The 16,774-nt window shown below is 37.4% G+C and overlaps 1 non-coding gene across 1 annotated transcript; it reads right to left on the minus strand.

Moving 5' to 3' along the window:
- Window positions 1-2,479: 2,479 nt before the first annotated feature.
- On the minus strand, window positions 2,480-2,552 carry Trnaa-ugc (transfer RNA alanine (anticodon UGC)). Its single transcript has one exon. It is a non-coding gene; the product is annotated as a tRNA-Ala (tRNA).
- Window positions 2,553-16,774: the final 14,222 nt, after the last annotated feature.

Genomic DNA, 16,774 nt, shown 5'->3' on the forward strand with positions numbered 1-16,774 from the left:
CTGAATAATATTCCATTGTGTATGAATCCCACATTTTCTTTATCCATTTATCTACTGAAGGGCATATAGGTTGGTTCCACTGTTTATCTATTGTGAATTGTGCTGCTATAAACATTGATGTGGCTGTGTCCCTATAGTATGCTGTTTTTAAGTCCTTTGGGTATAGACCTAGGAGAGGGATAGCTGGGTCCAATGGTGGTTCCATTCCCAGTTTTCCAAGGAATCTCCATACTGCTTTCCATATTGGCTGCACCAATTTGCAGTCCCACAGGCAATGTTTGAGTGTCCCTTTTTCCCCACATCCTCACCAACACTTACTGTTGTTTGTTTTCTTAATAGCTGCCATTCTGACTGTAGTGAGATGAAATCTTACAGTAGTTTTGATTTTTTCTCTAATTGCTAGAGATGATGAACATTTTTTCATATACTTATTGATTGATTGTATATCATCTTCTGAGAAGTGTCTGTTCAGATCCTTGGCCCATTTATTGATTTGGTTATTTAGTTTTTTTGGTGCTTAGCTTTTTGAGTTCTTTATATACCCTAGAGATTAGTGCTCTATCTGATATGTGAGGGGTAAAGATTTGCTCCCAATATGTAGGCTCTCTATTCACCTCACAGATTGTTTCTTTTGCTGAGAAGAAACTTTTTAGTTTGAATCCATCCCATTTATTTATTCTTTATTTTAATTATTGCAATATAGGAGTCTTATTAAGGAAGCTGGGGCCTAATGTAATTGAATGTCTTCTGTTTTTCCAAGTATGGAATTTATGTGCCACAGACATACTGGTCATTCTAGTGATAATACATTCATAAAGAATGGCAAAGTAACCAAACATATGCAAACAGAAAAAAACTTTTAAAAAATTATTATTTTATTATTAAACCATTTGAAAAGGAACTATCCACCAGGTACAGTGGTGCATGCCTATAATCCCAGCAACTAGGGAACTTGAGACAGGAAGATTGCAAGTTCAAGGCCAGCCTCAGCAACTTAGCAAGACCCTCACCAACTGTGTGTGTGTGTGTGTGTGTGTGTGTGTATGTATTATATTTGCCTAGTTCCTGTGATCTTTTCTGTCCTTTTTCTTTCGGTTTTTCTGGATCACAAGCATTTCTATTCATATAGCTGATAAGGGCTCAACTACTCTTAAACCCCACTATATATTGTTTCCTATTTATATCTGTATTTATTCTTACTTCATTCTTATTAGATATGTGTGTATGTATGTAATATATATAATTATATGTATTATATATAATTATATATATTATATATAATTTAGATAGTGATTTCTGGAAGAATTAACAGGAAAACATGTTACCTTTGGGAAGCCTTAAGGGATCACTACCCTCTTGAGGGCTTTAAATTATTTCTATCTGCATATTATTTTTATGGTTATAAAAATAGGATCAATAAAACCCACATGGTTGCATAATTGTTTCTGTGTCCATTCTTAAAAATAGATTGCACCAGACACAATGGTGCATGCCTGTAATCCCAGTGGCTTGGGAGGCTGACACAAGAGGATAACAAATTCAAAGCCAGCCTCAGCAATTTAGCAAGGCTCTACGCAACTTAGTGAGACCCTGTCTCAAAATAAAAAAATAAATATAGGGCTGGGGATGTGGCTTAGAGGTTAAGCACTCCTGGGCTCAATCCCTAGTTCCAAACAACAAACCAAAAAACAGATTGCTCAGGGCTGGGGCTACAGCTCAGTAGTAGAGTACTTGTCTAGCATGCACAAAACTTTGGGTTTGATCCCCAGCACACACACACAATTAAGCTAAAACTAATCAGAGCAGATTTCCTGGAGCATGAAACTTTAACTAGGTTCCCTACTAAAATGTACACTGAAGTCAGCTCTCAAGTATGACTCAACTCAATGGAGTATTTGCTTAAACATTCCAGAATAACTAGGGTGGGTAGGTGATGCACACAGTTCATTGACGTGAGCAAGAAAGCATGAAGGAATTTGCTCAGAGGTCTGAGGGCTGTGTTTCGTGGTTCCCAATAATGTGGATTATTCTTCAAGCGAGATCAGCAGTTCTTCAAGAAGAAAATAGTGTATGAGTGGAGAGGGTAAAGGGAAGGACTGTAGCTTTCAAATATTTATGGTGAACCACAGCCTATGCTTGTTTGGTGGCTATTCTTCCTCCACTCTTTTTCCAGATGTCATTATTCCCATTTCTCTACACCTACCCATCTGCAACCATCTCCCTATCATTACTACTCATGTTCCCAAGACTTCCTAGTTCCTGTGATCTTTTCTGTCAGCTTTTCTGCATCAAAAACATTTCTAGTCTGTATAGCTGAGAAGGGCTCCACTACTCTTAAACCCCATGACATATCTTTTCCTATCTTTATGTGTTCTCACCTCATTAAACACAAAAACATACTCATGTTTTCCTCCCACATTTTTTTTAAATATTTACTTTTTAGTTGTAATTGAACACAATATCTCTACTTTATTTATTTATGTGGTGCTGAGAATCGAACCCAGGGCCTCTCACGTGCAAGGCGAGCGCTCTACCGCTGAGCCACAACCCCAGCCCCGACCTCCCACATTTTTATTTCTCTTCTTTTCTTCCTCCAACACTCCCATTTTTCTCTAACATTACCCACTTGAGATCTAAGATACATTTACATATTCCCTTTACAACTTTTTTGTTTTGCAAGCGGCAACACAAAGGATGACTGAATCCATGTTCATCTTATGATGGCCCTATAATTTAATATCAATTTAGGACAGGAACATCCAATCTTTAAGTCTTTTCTGTAAAGAGCAGAAGTTGAGTTGGGAAGGGCAGGGCTTATTTAAATAAGTTCGTCTTTGTTCATGTTTTTCCAGATCTGAAAGGTGGTGGCAGCAAACTTGTGCGGCCTTTGCTATCTACTGGACTTTTGGTTCTAGAAAGTCTTTTGTCACTAACTGAAGTGATCCAAACAAGACACTAATTTTGCACTCAAATAACCCATACCTCCTAAGTGCATAGGAATTCAGCTCACATTCTTATGCAACCCAACACCAACCCACTCCAAAGTATTCCAATATGACAAAAGACAATAAGAACTTTCCTTGACAGGACAGAAGTATAACAGAATTCCAAATTGATAAAGAAAGTTGCTCACCTTTCTCATCAATCTCCTCGCTAGATACCTACTCTCCATACCCTGAACATCCCCCAGAAGTGACAACCTCCAACTTTTTGCTCCTTACTGGCCCTATAACTATCCATCCTACTCTGCTTTTGAATATCAGCTCAGCCTCCCCTGAATCCAGTGTCCAGATACAATTAAACTTTCCTCCCATGCTCTGGTAATTTGTTGTTTGACTTTCCATCAGAATTGTTTGTTACTGTATCTGAGCTGGTCTGTGAGATCTGTCACATTCTATGATTATTAGATCTATTTGATCAGCCTAATTTGGTGGGCTGGGCCACAACTCTCTCACTACTCCAAGTATATTTTGTATCAGCATTATTTATGTTACTATCTTTCTCCTACAGAGCTCTTCTAGGTTAAAGTTACCAATCTGGCACATGATTGAAGCTAATTCTAGATTATGCCAATTACTCCTTAGATTTTTCTCTTTTGCACAATACATACATTTACAGGAGCCTCCCATACTGATATCTAAAAGAATTTCACAAAGTATGGCAGTCTAAAAAAATTAATTTTGAGGCAATACCTAACCACGTTGAGTCTGCCTACCTCAAGGTCAGATACATCTTCATATTATGCTGGATTTGGCCCACATTTTAGCCCCTCTGAAACTAAACTAATTTACTGTCAAAATGCTGTGTTCTCAATTTTTATATAATGTATAGAAGCTTCATCAGTACTTATTTACACACGAACACGCAAGGATTATAGGATATGGGTTGCAGTTGGCGGGAGGCAGCGGGTGGAGGAAACCGTGGGCGGGAGATTGGTCATTGCCAGTTAACAACAGGTGCGAACATTGCTCTTTAAATTTAGCCACTGCACTTGGCATCTTGTCGCTCAGCCGTCACTTATGGCAACCACTGCTGATTTGGAAAGGATCAAAGAAAGGATGACAGAAGGGTCATATGTATTAAAAGAAAGAAAAAAAATCTTGGTTCTCTTTTATTTAATAAAAACTAGCCTAAGGAATAGAAAGTGTGAAGACAGCTTAAGGCAATAAAAGAGGAAGGAAATTATTCAAAGAGATGATAATCATTAACAAATTGTTCTTAATTAAACATTTTAAGAGCCATTCAGCTGCCAAAACTTGGGAGCAAAATTATCTAAAATTTGGGTGGAGGTTCAGAAAATAACTACTATTAATCTAAAATTTGGAGGAGGAAGACAAGACATAGGAGAATACAATTCATTCATTTATTCATTCACTCAGTCAAAAAATAAATTGAATGCTTAGTAGGTACCAGGCAATACATGACAGGAGGAATTTTCCAAAACTTGTATTCCTTATAACATGTATTTCTTTTTCTGAAACATTCACTTAAGGATCCTAACCCTGACCTTTAAATGGAATCAATTAGCCAGGTGTGGTGGTGCATGCTTGTAATTCCTGTGATTTAGGAGGTTGAGATAGGAGGATTGTAAGTTTAAGACCAGTCTCAGCAACTTAGTGAGACCCTGTTTCAAATTTTTAAAAAATTTTTAAAAAGGGTTGGGGATGGAGCTCAGTGGTAGAGTCTTCCTGGGTTTAATCCCCAGTACAAAAATAAAAGGGGGGGATCAATTTTTCCTATAACTTTACGTATCAATATTTAAATATACTCTAAAAGAATGAAAGCTCCCTTGAGTAATTTCTGAGAATTAATATAAATTTAAAATATCTACCATTATAATAATTACCCCATCCAACACTGCTAAGAAGATGTAACAGGTACAATTCTATTTAAATAGTTTTTAGATATTCACTGCCTAGAGTTTCAACTAAACTTCAGTCCTTTGGAATGATAAAAAGACATTGTGGTACTTTTTTCATGCATTGCTTCGCTAAGATGTGTATCTTAGGTTAAACCATGTTCTTAGGGTTACTCAGCATCAGGGAGAATAACCCGAGGAAGGGTAACAAAATTTAAGTGGGATTATGGCATGTATAGATGCCATTACTTTAAAACCCAGAAGCAATTAGGCATATTCAATAGAAGTAATCTATTCAATCAAAAACTTTGTTTACTGTCAAAAGAGAAAATTTTCACATAAAACCACTGAATTCTAAAGCCAAGATACCATATGACCTAACAGAATGCTGACTTAATTTGGAAATACTACTATTATTACTTCCCATAATATAGAACCAATAAGAGGATTTGAGGAAGATTATAAAGATTTGAAGCTGGGGGTGGTGGTGTACATTTGTAGTCCTACCTACTTGGGAGACTAAACAAGAAGGATCACTTGAGCCCAGAAGTTTAAGGCCAGCAAGGGCAACTTAGTAAGACTCCTGTCTCAATTAAAATAAAAAGGGCTGGAGATATAGCTCAGGGGTAAAATGTCTGCCTAGTATGTGCAAGGCCCTGGATTCAATTCTCAGTACCACCTGAGAGCGAGAGCGAGAGCGAGAGAGAGAGAGAGAGAGAGAGAAGTAAATTCATTATTTCAACAAATAAGGCTCTAGCCTAAAAGAGCTTAACATGTAACAATAAGAGATTAGGGAAGCAGGGAGGGCACTTAGCCTAGACTTGAGGATCAGGGAAAGTATCACCAGACAAGCAATATTTATTTATTAAGAGCTGAATGATCAGAAGGAGTAAATGGCAGAGGGAGCCTACTGAGATGAGATACCAGAGATGCAACAGAAACAGGTTTTATAGGATTTTATCAAGGAATTTGAACTTTACCCAAAGAGAAGTCTTAAAGGGTTTTATAAATGGGTGATATTAGACAGGAGACTGTAAAGACAGAGAGAGAGAGAAATGAGGAACTCTAGACACGAAATGCCTAGGTATGGGTTGTAGCATTGGCTAAGGGAAAATAAAGAATAGAATCATTTGAGACATGTACGAAGTTGGATCAAAAGGCATTCCTGATCCTGTACAACACAGTCACTGTAGTTAATAACAACATACTGTACTTTTGAAAATGTAGAGAGTGGACGTTAAGTCTTCTCACCACAAAAATAACTATGTGAGGTAATACATATGCTAATTATCTAAATTAAGCCATCCCACACTGTATATATATTTCAAAACATCATGTTGTATGTGATAAAGACATATAATTTTATCTGTCAATTTTAAAAAGGTATTAGTGATTGATAAAGATATGGTGGGGGAGTGGATGAAACAGATTGAGGAGGAAGATTTCTAGGTGTTTGCTTGGGCAAGTGGGTGGATGTCATATGCTAAAAAAGGAAACAAAAGGAAAAGATGATTTGTTGGAGAAAGAGGATGAGTTGGGTTTTGAAATATTGTTTATCACATGCCTTGAGATATCCAAGCAACAATACTCATCAGACAGTTAAGTGTTTGACTCTAAGTCTCTGAAGGACATCCAGGCTCTAGAAATAGATGTGAGAGTCATCAGTCTACAGACAGCTGGTAACTGAAGTCATGGGAGTGGACAATACCACCCAGGATGAGTACACAGAAGACAAGAAGAACTAAGACATTAGTTTCATAATTAATAAATATGTTTAATAAATACTTGATTTGATTACATTTACAAAGACATAAAAACATGAGCCAAAAGAATTTAGAAGGCACTTTTAACATTTGCACCAGCTTTTTTTTCAGGTACTGATAGTCACTGCCCTTGGATAGTTTGTGATTATGGGTTGTTCTGATTTCAAATTTTTTTCTAGGTTCATGAAGAATTGTTTAAATTTGTCTGCAAGAGACTTATTTCATGACAACAACAACATGTGTAAAATTTCCAGACTGAGTTGTGTCACTTCGGGAAGAAGCAAGCTGACAAACCTGACTGAACTCCTGGCACATAATTAATGTTCAATAGGTGTGTGCTCAAAGAGACTTATGGAATGAATCAATAAATGCATAAACAAAATACATATTTCCATTCTCTCACAATAGGGAAAATTACAGAGCCTCTACTATACTACTCCTATGTTCACTGAGTTACTTCAATAAGAACAACATAGTCATTCAGTCCTCAGGGCCACTAAACCAAAGGAAGTACATTCTAAACTAGTATGGCTGCTTGGACACATTGGCAGAAAACTGGAGTGGTATATCCAACAACAAACTCATGTACAAAATACACAAAGAAATACAACTCAATAATAAAAAGGCATTAACCCAATAGAAGAGCAGGCAATAGATTTAAACATAGACACTTCGCATAAGAGGATATCCAAACCATCAGTAAACAAATGGGAAGGTACCTGACTTCACTACCAGTCAATGAAATATAAACTAAAACCAAGGTGCAATGGCACTTTAAGAACACCAAAATGGCTTAAATGAAAGAAATTAAGAAAATACCACTAATATGTATAATTATAATGTACCAATAGAAATGTAATAAATAAATTAAAAAATGCAAGAGATGACAAATACCAAGTTTTGGCAATAATATTAGACAATCATAATTCTTGCATGATGCTGGTGGGAGTACAAATTGATACAAGCACTGTAATCACTCATAGAACAGTCAGGAGACATATCACAATAGAACAGAACAGCTTAATATAAATAATTAGTAATGAGGGTCCCTTCTCTAGGTTTCCAAGGTTTAATAATTCCAACCATTTCCCTTTGTTTTCTCAGCCTTAGAGGTTATAGCTGCTTCTAGCAATTGTGGATGTGCAGCAACAAGGGTTTTAAGATTAAAACTGTACAATTTTTATATCCTGGCAGCTGGCAATAACCTGCCCATCCACTATGGGAATCAGTCAGACTTGGAAATTTTTCTGAGAAACTACTCTATGTACATGAGAGGAATAAGTGAGCTACTAAATTCAAAATTGGCCAAATGTCTAAAATAGAAGTTTCTATTACAAACATAAAAAGACAGATTGAAAGTTAGAAATAGCACCTTGGAAATAACATAGTCCTATTCTCTGATCAGACCAAAAAAAAAAAAAAATTGAAGGCGGCCCTTCAAAGTGAATAACTCGGCCAGGAACAAGAACTAATTTAATAACAGAGCTAGGATGAATAACACCATCACCAAGTACTGAGGACTTAACTAGGTATCAGGCACTGTGCATTGTGCTGAGAACTTTTATATGGTTTAACTCACTTAATCTTCCCACCAGCATTACAACATAGGTCTTAATATTCCTGTTTCCTTTTGAGAAAAGTAAGGTTAAGTAATTTGTCCACATTCACTACCCACACTCAGAATAAAAGATCCCATCACCAACACCATGAAAGTACCCTGCCTTTCTGGAAATCACGCTCTCCACATGCAATCCAACATAATTCTCTTAATACTACAATTTAGCATTGCTTGGTGTGTATGTGTGTGTGGTGCTAGAAATCGAACCCAATGCCTTGCTGAGCACATGCTCTACCACTGAGCTACGACCCCAGCTCTAGCTTTGCTTTTTTTTTCCTCCCAGGCCATTCAGTTTGTAGTGGGAAAAAAAGAAACATAGGTTAGAACTCAAAAAGACCTGAAAGGTTCTCTAATTCCGACGCTAGGTCCACAGTGAAGTCACTGAGACCTAAGCTCATAACCAGTTTTCCTAAGGCCACAAAGCTGTTTTGTGGTGGAGGCAGGCTGTAATCCGAGTTTCCTAGCTCTCAGGGCGGCTCTCTTTTTCCTATACCACAAAATCTGCCCCTCCTACATTCTATTCTTTCAGAGTGCGTGTTAGTATAGGGTCCAAAGTTCTTGTTGACTCTGAAGGGACTGGCTGATGTGGCACAGGAAGGATTGGTCATTAAATGTATTACTTGTACTTCCTGATCTGTATCCAATAGCAATTATACACAGGCAGGTATTATGTACTGGGCTGAAAGGTCCCCTCTATTTTCAAACTGCTTTTCAACAGTATCTTTGCCTTGATGCCTCCAACCCTCAATTGTTTGCTCCCTTGGAATAGAACACTGGAAATCTCTGTTGACATGCCAAGGGACAGTAAAACTAAAGAAAGGTCTTGTCGGTACCTTAGCTGGAATTTATTAATGCAATCAGCGTTCATCTACTGGAAGAGTCCTCAAGGACTCTGGAGAGATTAGGCATGGCAAGATCAAATGGTAGAGGATGTCGTAATAGATGTGAGGTAGGCTAGAGTGGGAACTGCAGTGAGGGGCTATGGCCGTGTGAGGTCATTGGGGAAGATTGACAGTAAGGGAGTGGTACAGAAATGGGGGTAGGGTGGAAGGAGAACAGGGCACCTTTGTACAAATTAGAAAAAGAAGTCCCTGGGGCTGGGGTTGTGGCTCAGCAGTAGAGTGCTCACCTAGCACATGCCAGGCCCCAGGTTCCATCCTCAGCACCACATATAAATAAATAAATAAAATAAAGGTATTATGTCCAAGTATAACTAAAAAATTAATTTAAAAAGAAGAAGAAGAAGAAATCCCTTCTGAACATTTTGGAGAATGGAGCATGTACTCAGTTTCTACGCCCTGCCCCACCGTATGCGGAAGAACCATCTGTGACAGATTCCTATCAAGCATACACATCATGTAGATGACTGCTTGTCACCCTTGCTGATGCTACTCTTTTCCGAAGATCGTCATAGAAGAAGAGGAGAGAAGTAACCCAGTGCCTGCCGCAGGCCTTACTAAATGTATAGAGCTCCTACTCTGTGCAGTCACGGTGATCACAAAACACTCAGCAAATTAGATATTATTACTCCAGTTTCACAGATGAGGGGGAAAAAATGGCCCAACAAGTTTAAATAGTTTCCCTGAGGCACATAACTAGGATAGCATTCAAAGAGGCTAAGTAGTGAGTGCAGAGCTGAGTCAAATTGTGGTCTTCTGACTCATGCTTATCTTGTCTCACTATACCACACCCCTTCACAGAATGGTTTCCTAGAGTTTGGGTAGTCACACATTCATTCTCTCTCTCTCTCTCTCTCTCTCTCTCTCTCTCTCTCTCTCTCTCTCTCTCTCTTCTAACTCTTCTTTTTTTCTTTGTAGTTGGACATTCTGTTATGCCAATCCTATACTTGAGTACATAGCATTGACCTTCATTGGTCTAATTTATCATAGGTAAATTGTTGGTGTCACATTTGTAAATGGGCCATCTGCCAGGCAGCATATGGAAGCAGACCCTTTGACAAGGTCGTAAGAAGGTTAATTAAGTCTAGATTTGAAAGTGCTTTTCTAAGCTGGGGATGTAACTCAGTGGTAGAGCACTTGTATAACATAGGTGAAGTCCTGGGTTCGATCCCCAACACCACACAAACAAAAAAACTCTAAAATCCGAAAGAAAGAAATATTGTTAGTGATAATATTGAGTACTTGCTATTAGCAAGGTGTTGGGATGTTGATAAATGAATATTATAACACCTTGTTAAATCCTTATGATATCTCTATGAGGAAAATATTATACCAGTTCCCATTTTTTTCAGTGAGAAAATTGTGACATTGGGAGGTAACTTGCTAGAAATCTCCTGGCTGATAAGTAGTAAGGCCAAGTTGTGGATTCAGGGTGTCAGACACAAAGTCTACACAATGAAGCAGTTACTACTTCATACTACTTCACTGGTACAAAACACGCCAGAACATGAGGAAGATCTCAGAGTAGCAGGATGAGGTGGCACTTGCCTATAATCCTGGTTACTTGGGAGACTGAAAAGATCACAAGTTTGAGGATAGCCTGGGCAAGTTCATGAGATCCTACCTCAAAAAATAAAAATGGCTGGGGATATAGCTCCATGGAAAGGTGCCCCTGGGTTCAACTCCCAGTACCACAAAAATAAATAAATAAACAAAAGAAAGAAAGAGAAAAGATTTCAGAGTAAATTCTGTAGAACCTTTTCCTATTAGTTGAGGGAAATCACTGTGAACCCATAGTGGGTAGTTTCATGATGAATACAGAAATAAAAGTAAAAGAGTTTGTGTTTTTAAAAACAGTTTGGGGAACTCAAAAATCTTAACACCAAAACAAAACAAAATGAAAAAACAAACAACCCAATCAATAAATAGACCAAGGAACTGAACAGACCACTTCTCAGAAGATGATATACAATCAATCAACAAATATATGAAAAAATGTTCATCATCGCTAGCAATTTGAAAAATGCAAATCAAAACTAAGATTTCATCTCACTACAGTCAGAATGGCAGCTATTAAGAAAACAAACAACAGTAAGTGTTGGTGAGGATGTGGGGAAAAAGGGACACTCAAACATTGCCTGTGGGACTGCAAATTGGTGCAGCCAATATGGAAAGCAGTATGGAGATTCCTTGGAAAACTGGGAATGGAACCACCATTGGACCCAGCTATCCCTCTCCTAGGTCTATACCCAAAGGACTTAAAAACAGCATACTATAGGGACACAGCCACATCAATGTTTATAGCAGCACAATTCACAATAGATAAACAGTGGAACCAACCTATATGCCCTTCAGTAGATGAATGGATAAAGAAAATGTGGTATATATACACAATGGAGGGGCTGGGGATGTGGCTCAAGCGGTAGCGCACTTGCCTGGCATGCGTGCGGCCCGGGTTTGAACCTCAGCACCACATACAAAACAAAGATGTGGTGTCCACCGAAAACTAAAAAATAAATATTAAAGTTCTCTCTATATATACACAATGGAATATTATTCAGCATTAAAAGATAATAAAATCATGGCATTTGCAGGTAAATGAATGAAGCTGGAGAATATAATGCTAAGTGAAATTAGCCAATCCCAGAAAAACAAATGCCAAATTATTTCTCTGATTTAAGGATGCTGATCCTTAATATGCTGTGGGGGGGCGGGGATGGGAGGATTAAATGAACTCTACATAGAGCAAAGGGGAAAAGGGGAGGGAGAGGAAGGGAATGGGTATAGGGATAGAAAGATGGAGGAATGCGATGGTCATCATTACCCTAAGTACATGTAAGAAGACATGAAGGATGTTACTCTACTTTGTGTATAACCAGAGATATGAAAAATAGTGCTATATATGTGTAATATGAATTGTAATGCATTCTGTCATCATATATAACAAATCAAAATTTAAAAAAATAGTTTCTTTGCGGGGTGGGGTGGTGGCTCAGTGATAGAGCACTTGCCTAGCACATGTGAGGCACTGGGTTTGATCCCCAGCACCACATAAAAAATACTAAATGGAGATATTGTGTCTATCTACTACTAAAAAAATGTTTTAAAAAATAGTTTCTTTGGGCTGGGGTTGTGACTCAGTGATAGAACATGCATAACAAGTGTGAGACTCTGGGTTCCATCCTCAGTACCACAAAAAAATGCTTTCCTTTGATACATTCATTCTTTAGGTATGATTCAGTATACTAGGTGGTAAGTACCTTTGGGGTAAATGCCATGTCTTTTGACAATTTCTGTTTTCTTTACTATTCTCTCACTGTTGAATAAGTGATATTAAACTTTTACTATGGGAAAGGCAGTAGAGTGACTAACACCCAGCAGGGCACAGATTGACAGATACTCAAATATTTATTGAATGATTGGTTATAGAAGGCAGAGAATTTACCTGAAGTTCTCTAGTTGTAGTTCCATAAGACTTAATCATTAATGCTTTTGATAATTGCATCATGAAACTGCAAAAGATAATACTCTACTAGAGAAGGTTTGGGTTAAAGTCTAGGTTTAATATAACAACTTGTAAACTAATAGTAGGCAGCAGATATTCAATAATTATAACCTTTCTAGGGATTAAATTGAAAGTGCTTTTTGGTGTTTTTCCCTAAGATTTTAAAGACTCTCCTTACTGAGAATAATAGGCTTCACTAGCATCACAAGTTTGTAGCCCTGTTAATTCATTTGTGTCCTCCACCTTTTTAAAGGAAGTTTCAGAAATCCTTTATTTATAGCAAGTCAACTCACAGTTCTAACTTCAGGATTCTACCTGCAAACAACTTGTTCAACTTACAGTACCCACAGGTATCAAAAAAAAAATAATAATAACCAAGTATGGTATCTAGACACTTGAAGAAATGCATTTCACTTTATTGCAAAAAAGATCCACAATCTAATGTCTGATATCTACACATTGCTGAAGAAATACACAATGAGAAAAATAGGGAAGCAAAACAAATATTTCTGCATCCATTTCTTAAAAGGCGATCAAGAAGCCTAAGGTTTATCTAGAAATTTCCCTAATATTGAAAATCCAAATACCACCATAGCCTTCTGTGACCTACTAAAGGGTATATTGAAAGTAGTTTTGGAAACCTAGATTCTAAATTCAAATCTACTACTTTGCAATCTGTGAGACCTTGAGCAGTCACTCAATCTTTACTTCCCCACTTGCAAAATGAGAATCCTCAACTCTTAGTTGTCATAAAGGCCAAAAAGGAAAGAAAAAAGAGAGAAAGAAAGAGAGAGAGAGAAAGAAAGGAAGGAAGGAAGGAAGGAAGGGAGAAAGAAAGAAAGAAAGAAAGAAAGAAAGAAAGAAAGAAAGAAAGAAAGAAAGAGACAGTACACATATTACTATGTGTCATTTGAAAAAAAAAAAAAGTCAGTTTTGGGTTGTGCACAGCTACACAGCTTGCCTAGCATACCTGAGGCCCTGGGTTTAATCCTCAGTGCCATAAAGCAAGTCAAAACAAAACAAAAACATTAAGAAATGAAGGATGGGATTGTGGCTCAGTAGTAGAGCACTTGCCTAGCATGTGTGAGGCACTGGGTTTGATCCTCAGCACCACATAAAAATAAATAAATAAAATAAAGGTATTGTGTTCATTTAAAAAATTAAAAGAAGAAGAAGAAATGAGATCTTTGTTTATTTGGACCCTACTTTTCTTGAGTTCTGATTCATATGAGAAGTTTTACCAATGACAAAGTCTATGTGAGCTTACTATTCCTTCTAGGCAGGACAAAATGCCCATACCCTTGAAAATACATGCATGCCTGAGAAGAGGACCATGTGTCAGCTTACATAATGAGAATTCATTTCACTTTATTGCATCTCTTAAAATCTTTTTCATTTGGTGAAAAACCTCTTGATTTCTGAATTATGACTACTCTTGTTCATCCACTTCTACAAGGTTAAGCAACAGATGTCTTAAATGTAGGACAAAAGATGCCCCCCCCCCCTTTCTCATCTATTTTTTCCTCTCTTCCCCGGGTCTATTCTCAGAGCTTGGAATGGACCACATTACTCCTCAGACTGACACAATGGAATAGCCAACCCACTAAAAAGCTGAGCTCTTCAGCTTGCTGATTCACACCTTCTTTAAGCAAAGAGATGATTGTTTTTAACTTGTAGTGTCTTTTTTTTTTCTGACTTCTAATGAGCTCCAGTCAACCAAGATCCTTTTATATCACACAAGTAAATATTGAAATAGATGAAGACAAAATCCACAAAGAATTTCAATTCAAGATTTTCTTCCTTACATAAACCAAATAAAGGAATTATTCTTCCCATCTATAATTAAAAGTTAACTGAACTGATGCTGGTTAGACTCTCATAGCATTAGACTGACATTTTCTGTAGGAAATTCAGTAATTTAGTTCTGTCATTTAATGGTAGGATCAGTGACTAAGGAGTGTTCATTGGACTCTATTTTCAATTCTAACTCTGGCTCATTACTATTACTTTGCTCTGACCATCTTACATTATTACTTGGAGTCTCAATTATGTTAGCAATGCAGAATGATATGGGGAAAAAAACACCTTGTGTGCTAAAGAAAAAGGATGTAAAAGTCTTATTTCTGTAATTGGTATACCATTGTTGTATTAGATACAAAACAGTCTGATTTGGTACCTCAGTTTCTTTAACTGTAAAAGCATGATAAATTATTTGCTTAGGGATGGGACATGTAGCTCAATAGTAAAGCAATTGCCTAGCATGTGAGAGTCCTGGGTTTGGTCCCCAGTACTGCAAAATTAAATAAGTAAATATATAAAAACACCTCCTCTTTCCCCTAAGTTTACTTACAGAAATGGAATAATTGGAGAAATGGTATTGATGCTATAAAAGATTTTGGGGGTGGGTATTGGGGATTGAACCCAACAATTTGATATGATAAGCAAGTGCCCTACCTCTGAGCTACATAACCATCCCTTTCTATTTTTTTTATTTTGAAATAGGTTCTCATTAAGTTGCCAAGGCTGATCTCAAACTTGCAATACTCCTGCCTCAGCCTCCCAAGTAGCTGAAATTATAGAGTGTATCATATGCCCGGGTAGAAAATATCATGATCTGTCTAGAATGTTGATACAGAAAGGCTACTATCCTTTTTTTTTTTAATTTCTGCTGGTATTTTTAGGTACTTAGTGCTCCCTAGGTTTAAGCCAACTTAATTTATTTGGAAAAGATTACTATTTATACTGTATTTTTTGCAAAGCCTTTGCAGAAATAGAACAGGCTATGGAGAATATGCTTTAAGAAAACAAAATTGTTCCACAAGACTGTTGGCAGTTAAAAATTCTTCTGATTCACATTATTATTCCTAGTGAAGAGGCAGCTTATTAATTCAGAGCTGTCTATAGCCATGTTGTCTAGGTAGCAAATACCAGCTAACAATCGAGGATACCACTCAGTTGATCCTAGCTATTCCCGGATTTTAGCAAAATGCCTGAGAAAGGTGTGTAGGTAGAGAGGGATCTTAAAATCTAACAATAATTGACAGCTTCTAATATATTTAGTTTTTTTGTGTGTGCATCTAACTTAAGAAATTTATAATAATTCTTACCAATCTTACGTGAATAACAGGAAGGTTGACAGATGAGTTTTCTATCTAATTGCTAAAAGAATTATTATCTTCACAATGTACAATTTAATATTTTTTTTGAGGTAGGGCCTTTCTGTGTTGGCTAAGCTGGTCTTGAATTTGTGGGCTCAATCAACCCTCAGGCAGGCACCACTGTGTCCAACTTCATTTTAATTTGTTGTTGTTGTTGTCATTGTTGCCCCAGGTTTACAGAAAATATTATAGTGTAGCAGAAAGATTCTGATAGCTCTAGTGATATTTTTTCCACATTTTTTATTGGTGCATTATAGTTGTACATAATGATGGGATTTGTTGTTACACATTCATACATGCACACACTATAACAATATAATTTGACCAATATCACTTCCCAGCACTTTCTAGTGGTATTTTGAAGTTCATCCCCAATGTAGGCTGAGTGATCTGCAGGTTGGAGAGACTGCCAAAGTCCAAACCTTCAGCACTTCCTTAGTATCAGGATCTACTTCAATGATCTTCTAACCCAGGGGTAAGACCTTAGGAACATAATTATCTCTCCTTTCTGTCTTCTCCTGCTTCTGCAACTTGATGGACCTATTCATAGGGCCTCTCTGAATCTACTTTATCAGATGTGTGACATACCCTGCAGTCTTGTTGTGGAGTTTCTTGCTGGAAATATAGTTGATTTCCTTGCACGCACGGTGTTTGTTAGTGTGCAAGTCTTTGCCAGGCAAGTGAAGTACTTCTTGATGATGAACCAGGCTGACTTCTTCAGTTTGGGTGTGAACATGGCCCATGTTGGTGGGTCCTGTTAAAAGAGCTTCATTTTAATTTTTGAAGATTATAATGATAATACATTTTGTTATACCATCTGTCACATTACACATCATAATACTATCAGATTCAAAGTTCAGGGCTGGGGATAGAGCTCAGTGGTAGAGCTTAGCATGCACCAGGGGCCTTGGGTTTAATCACCAATATTGAAAAAAAGAGAGGAAGGAAGGAAGGAAGGGAGGAAGGAAGGGAG

The sequence above is a fragment of the Marmota flaviventris genome, chromosome 4 (assembly GCF_047511675.1).
Source record: "Marmota flaviventris isolate mMarFla1 chromosome 4, mMarFla1.hap1, whole genome shotgun sequence".
Lineage (NCBI taxonomy): Eukaryota > Metazoa > Chordata > Mammalia > Rodentia > Sciuridae > Marmota > Marmota flaviventris.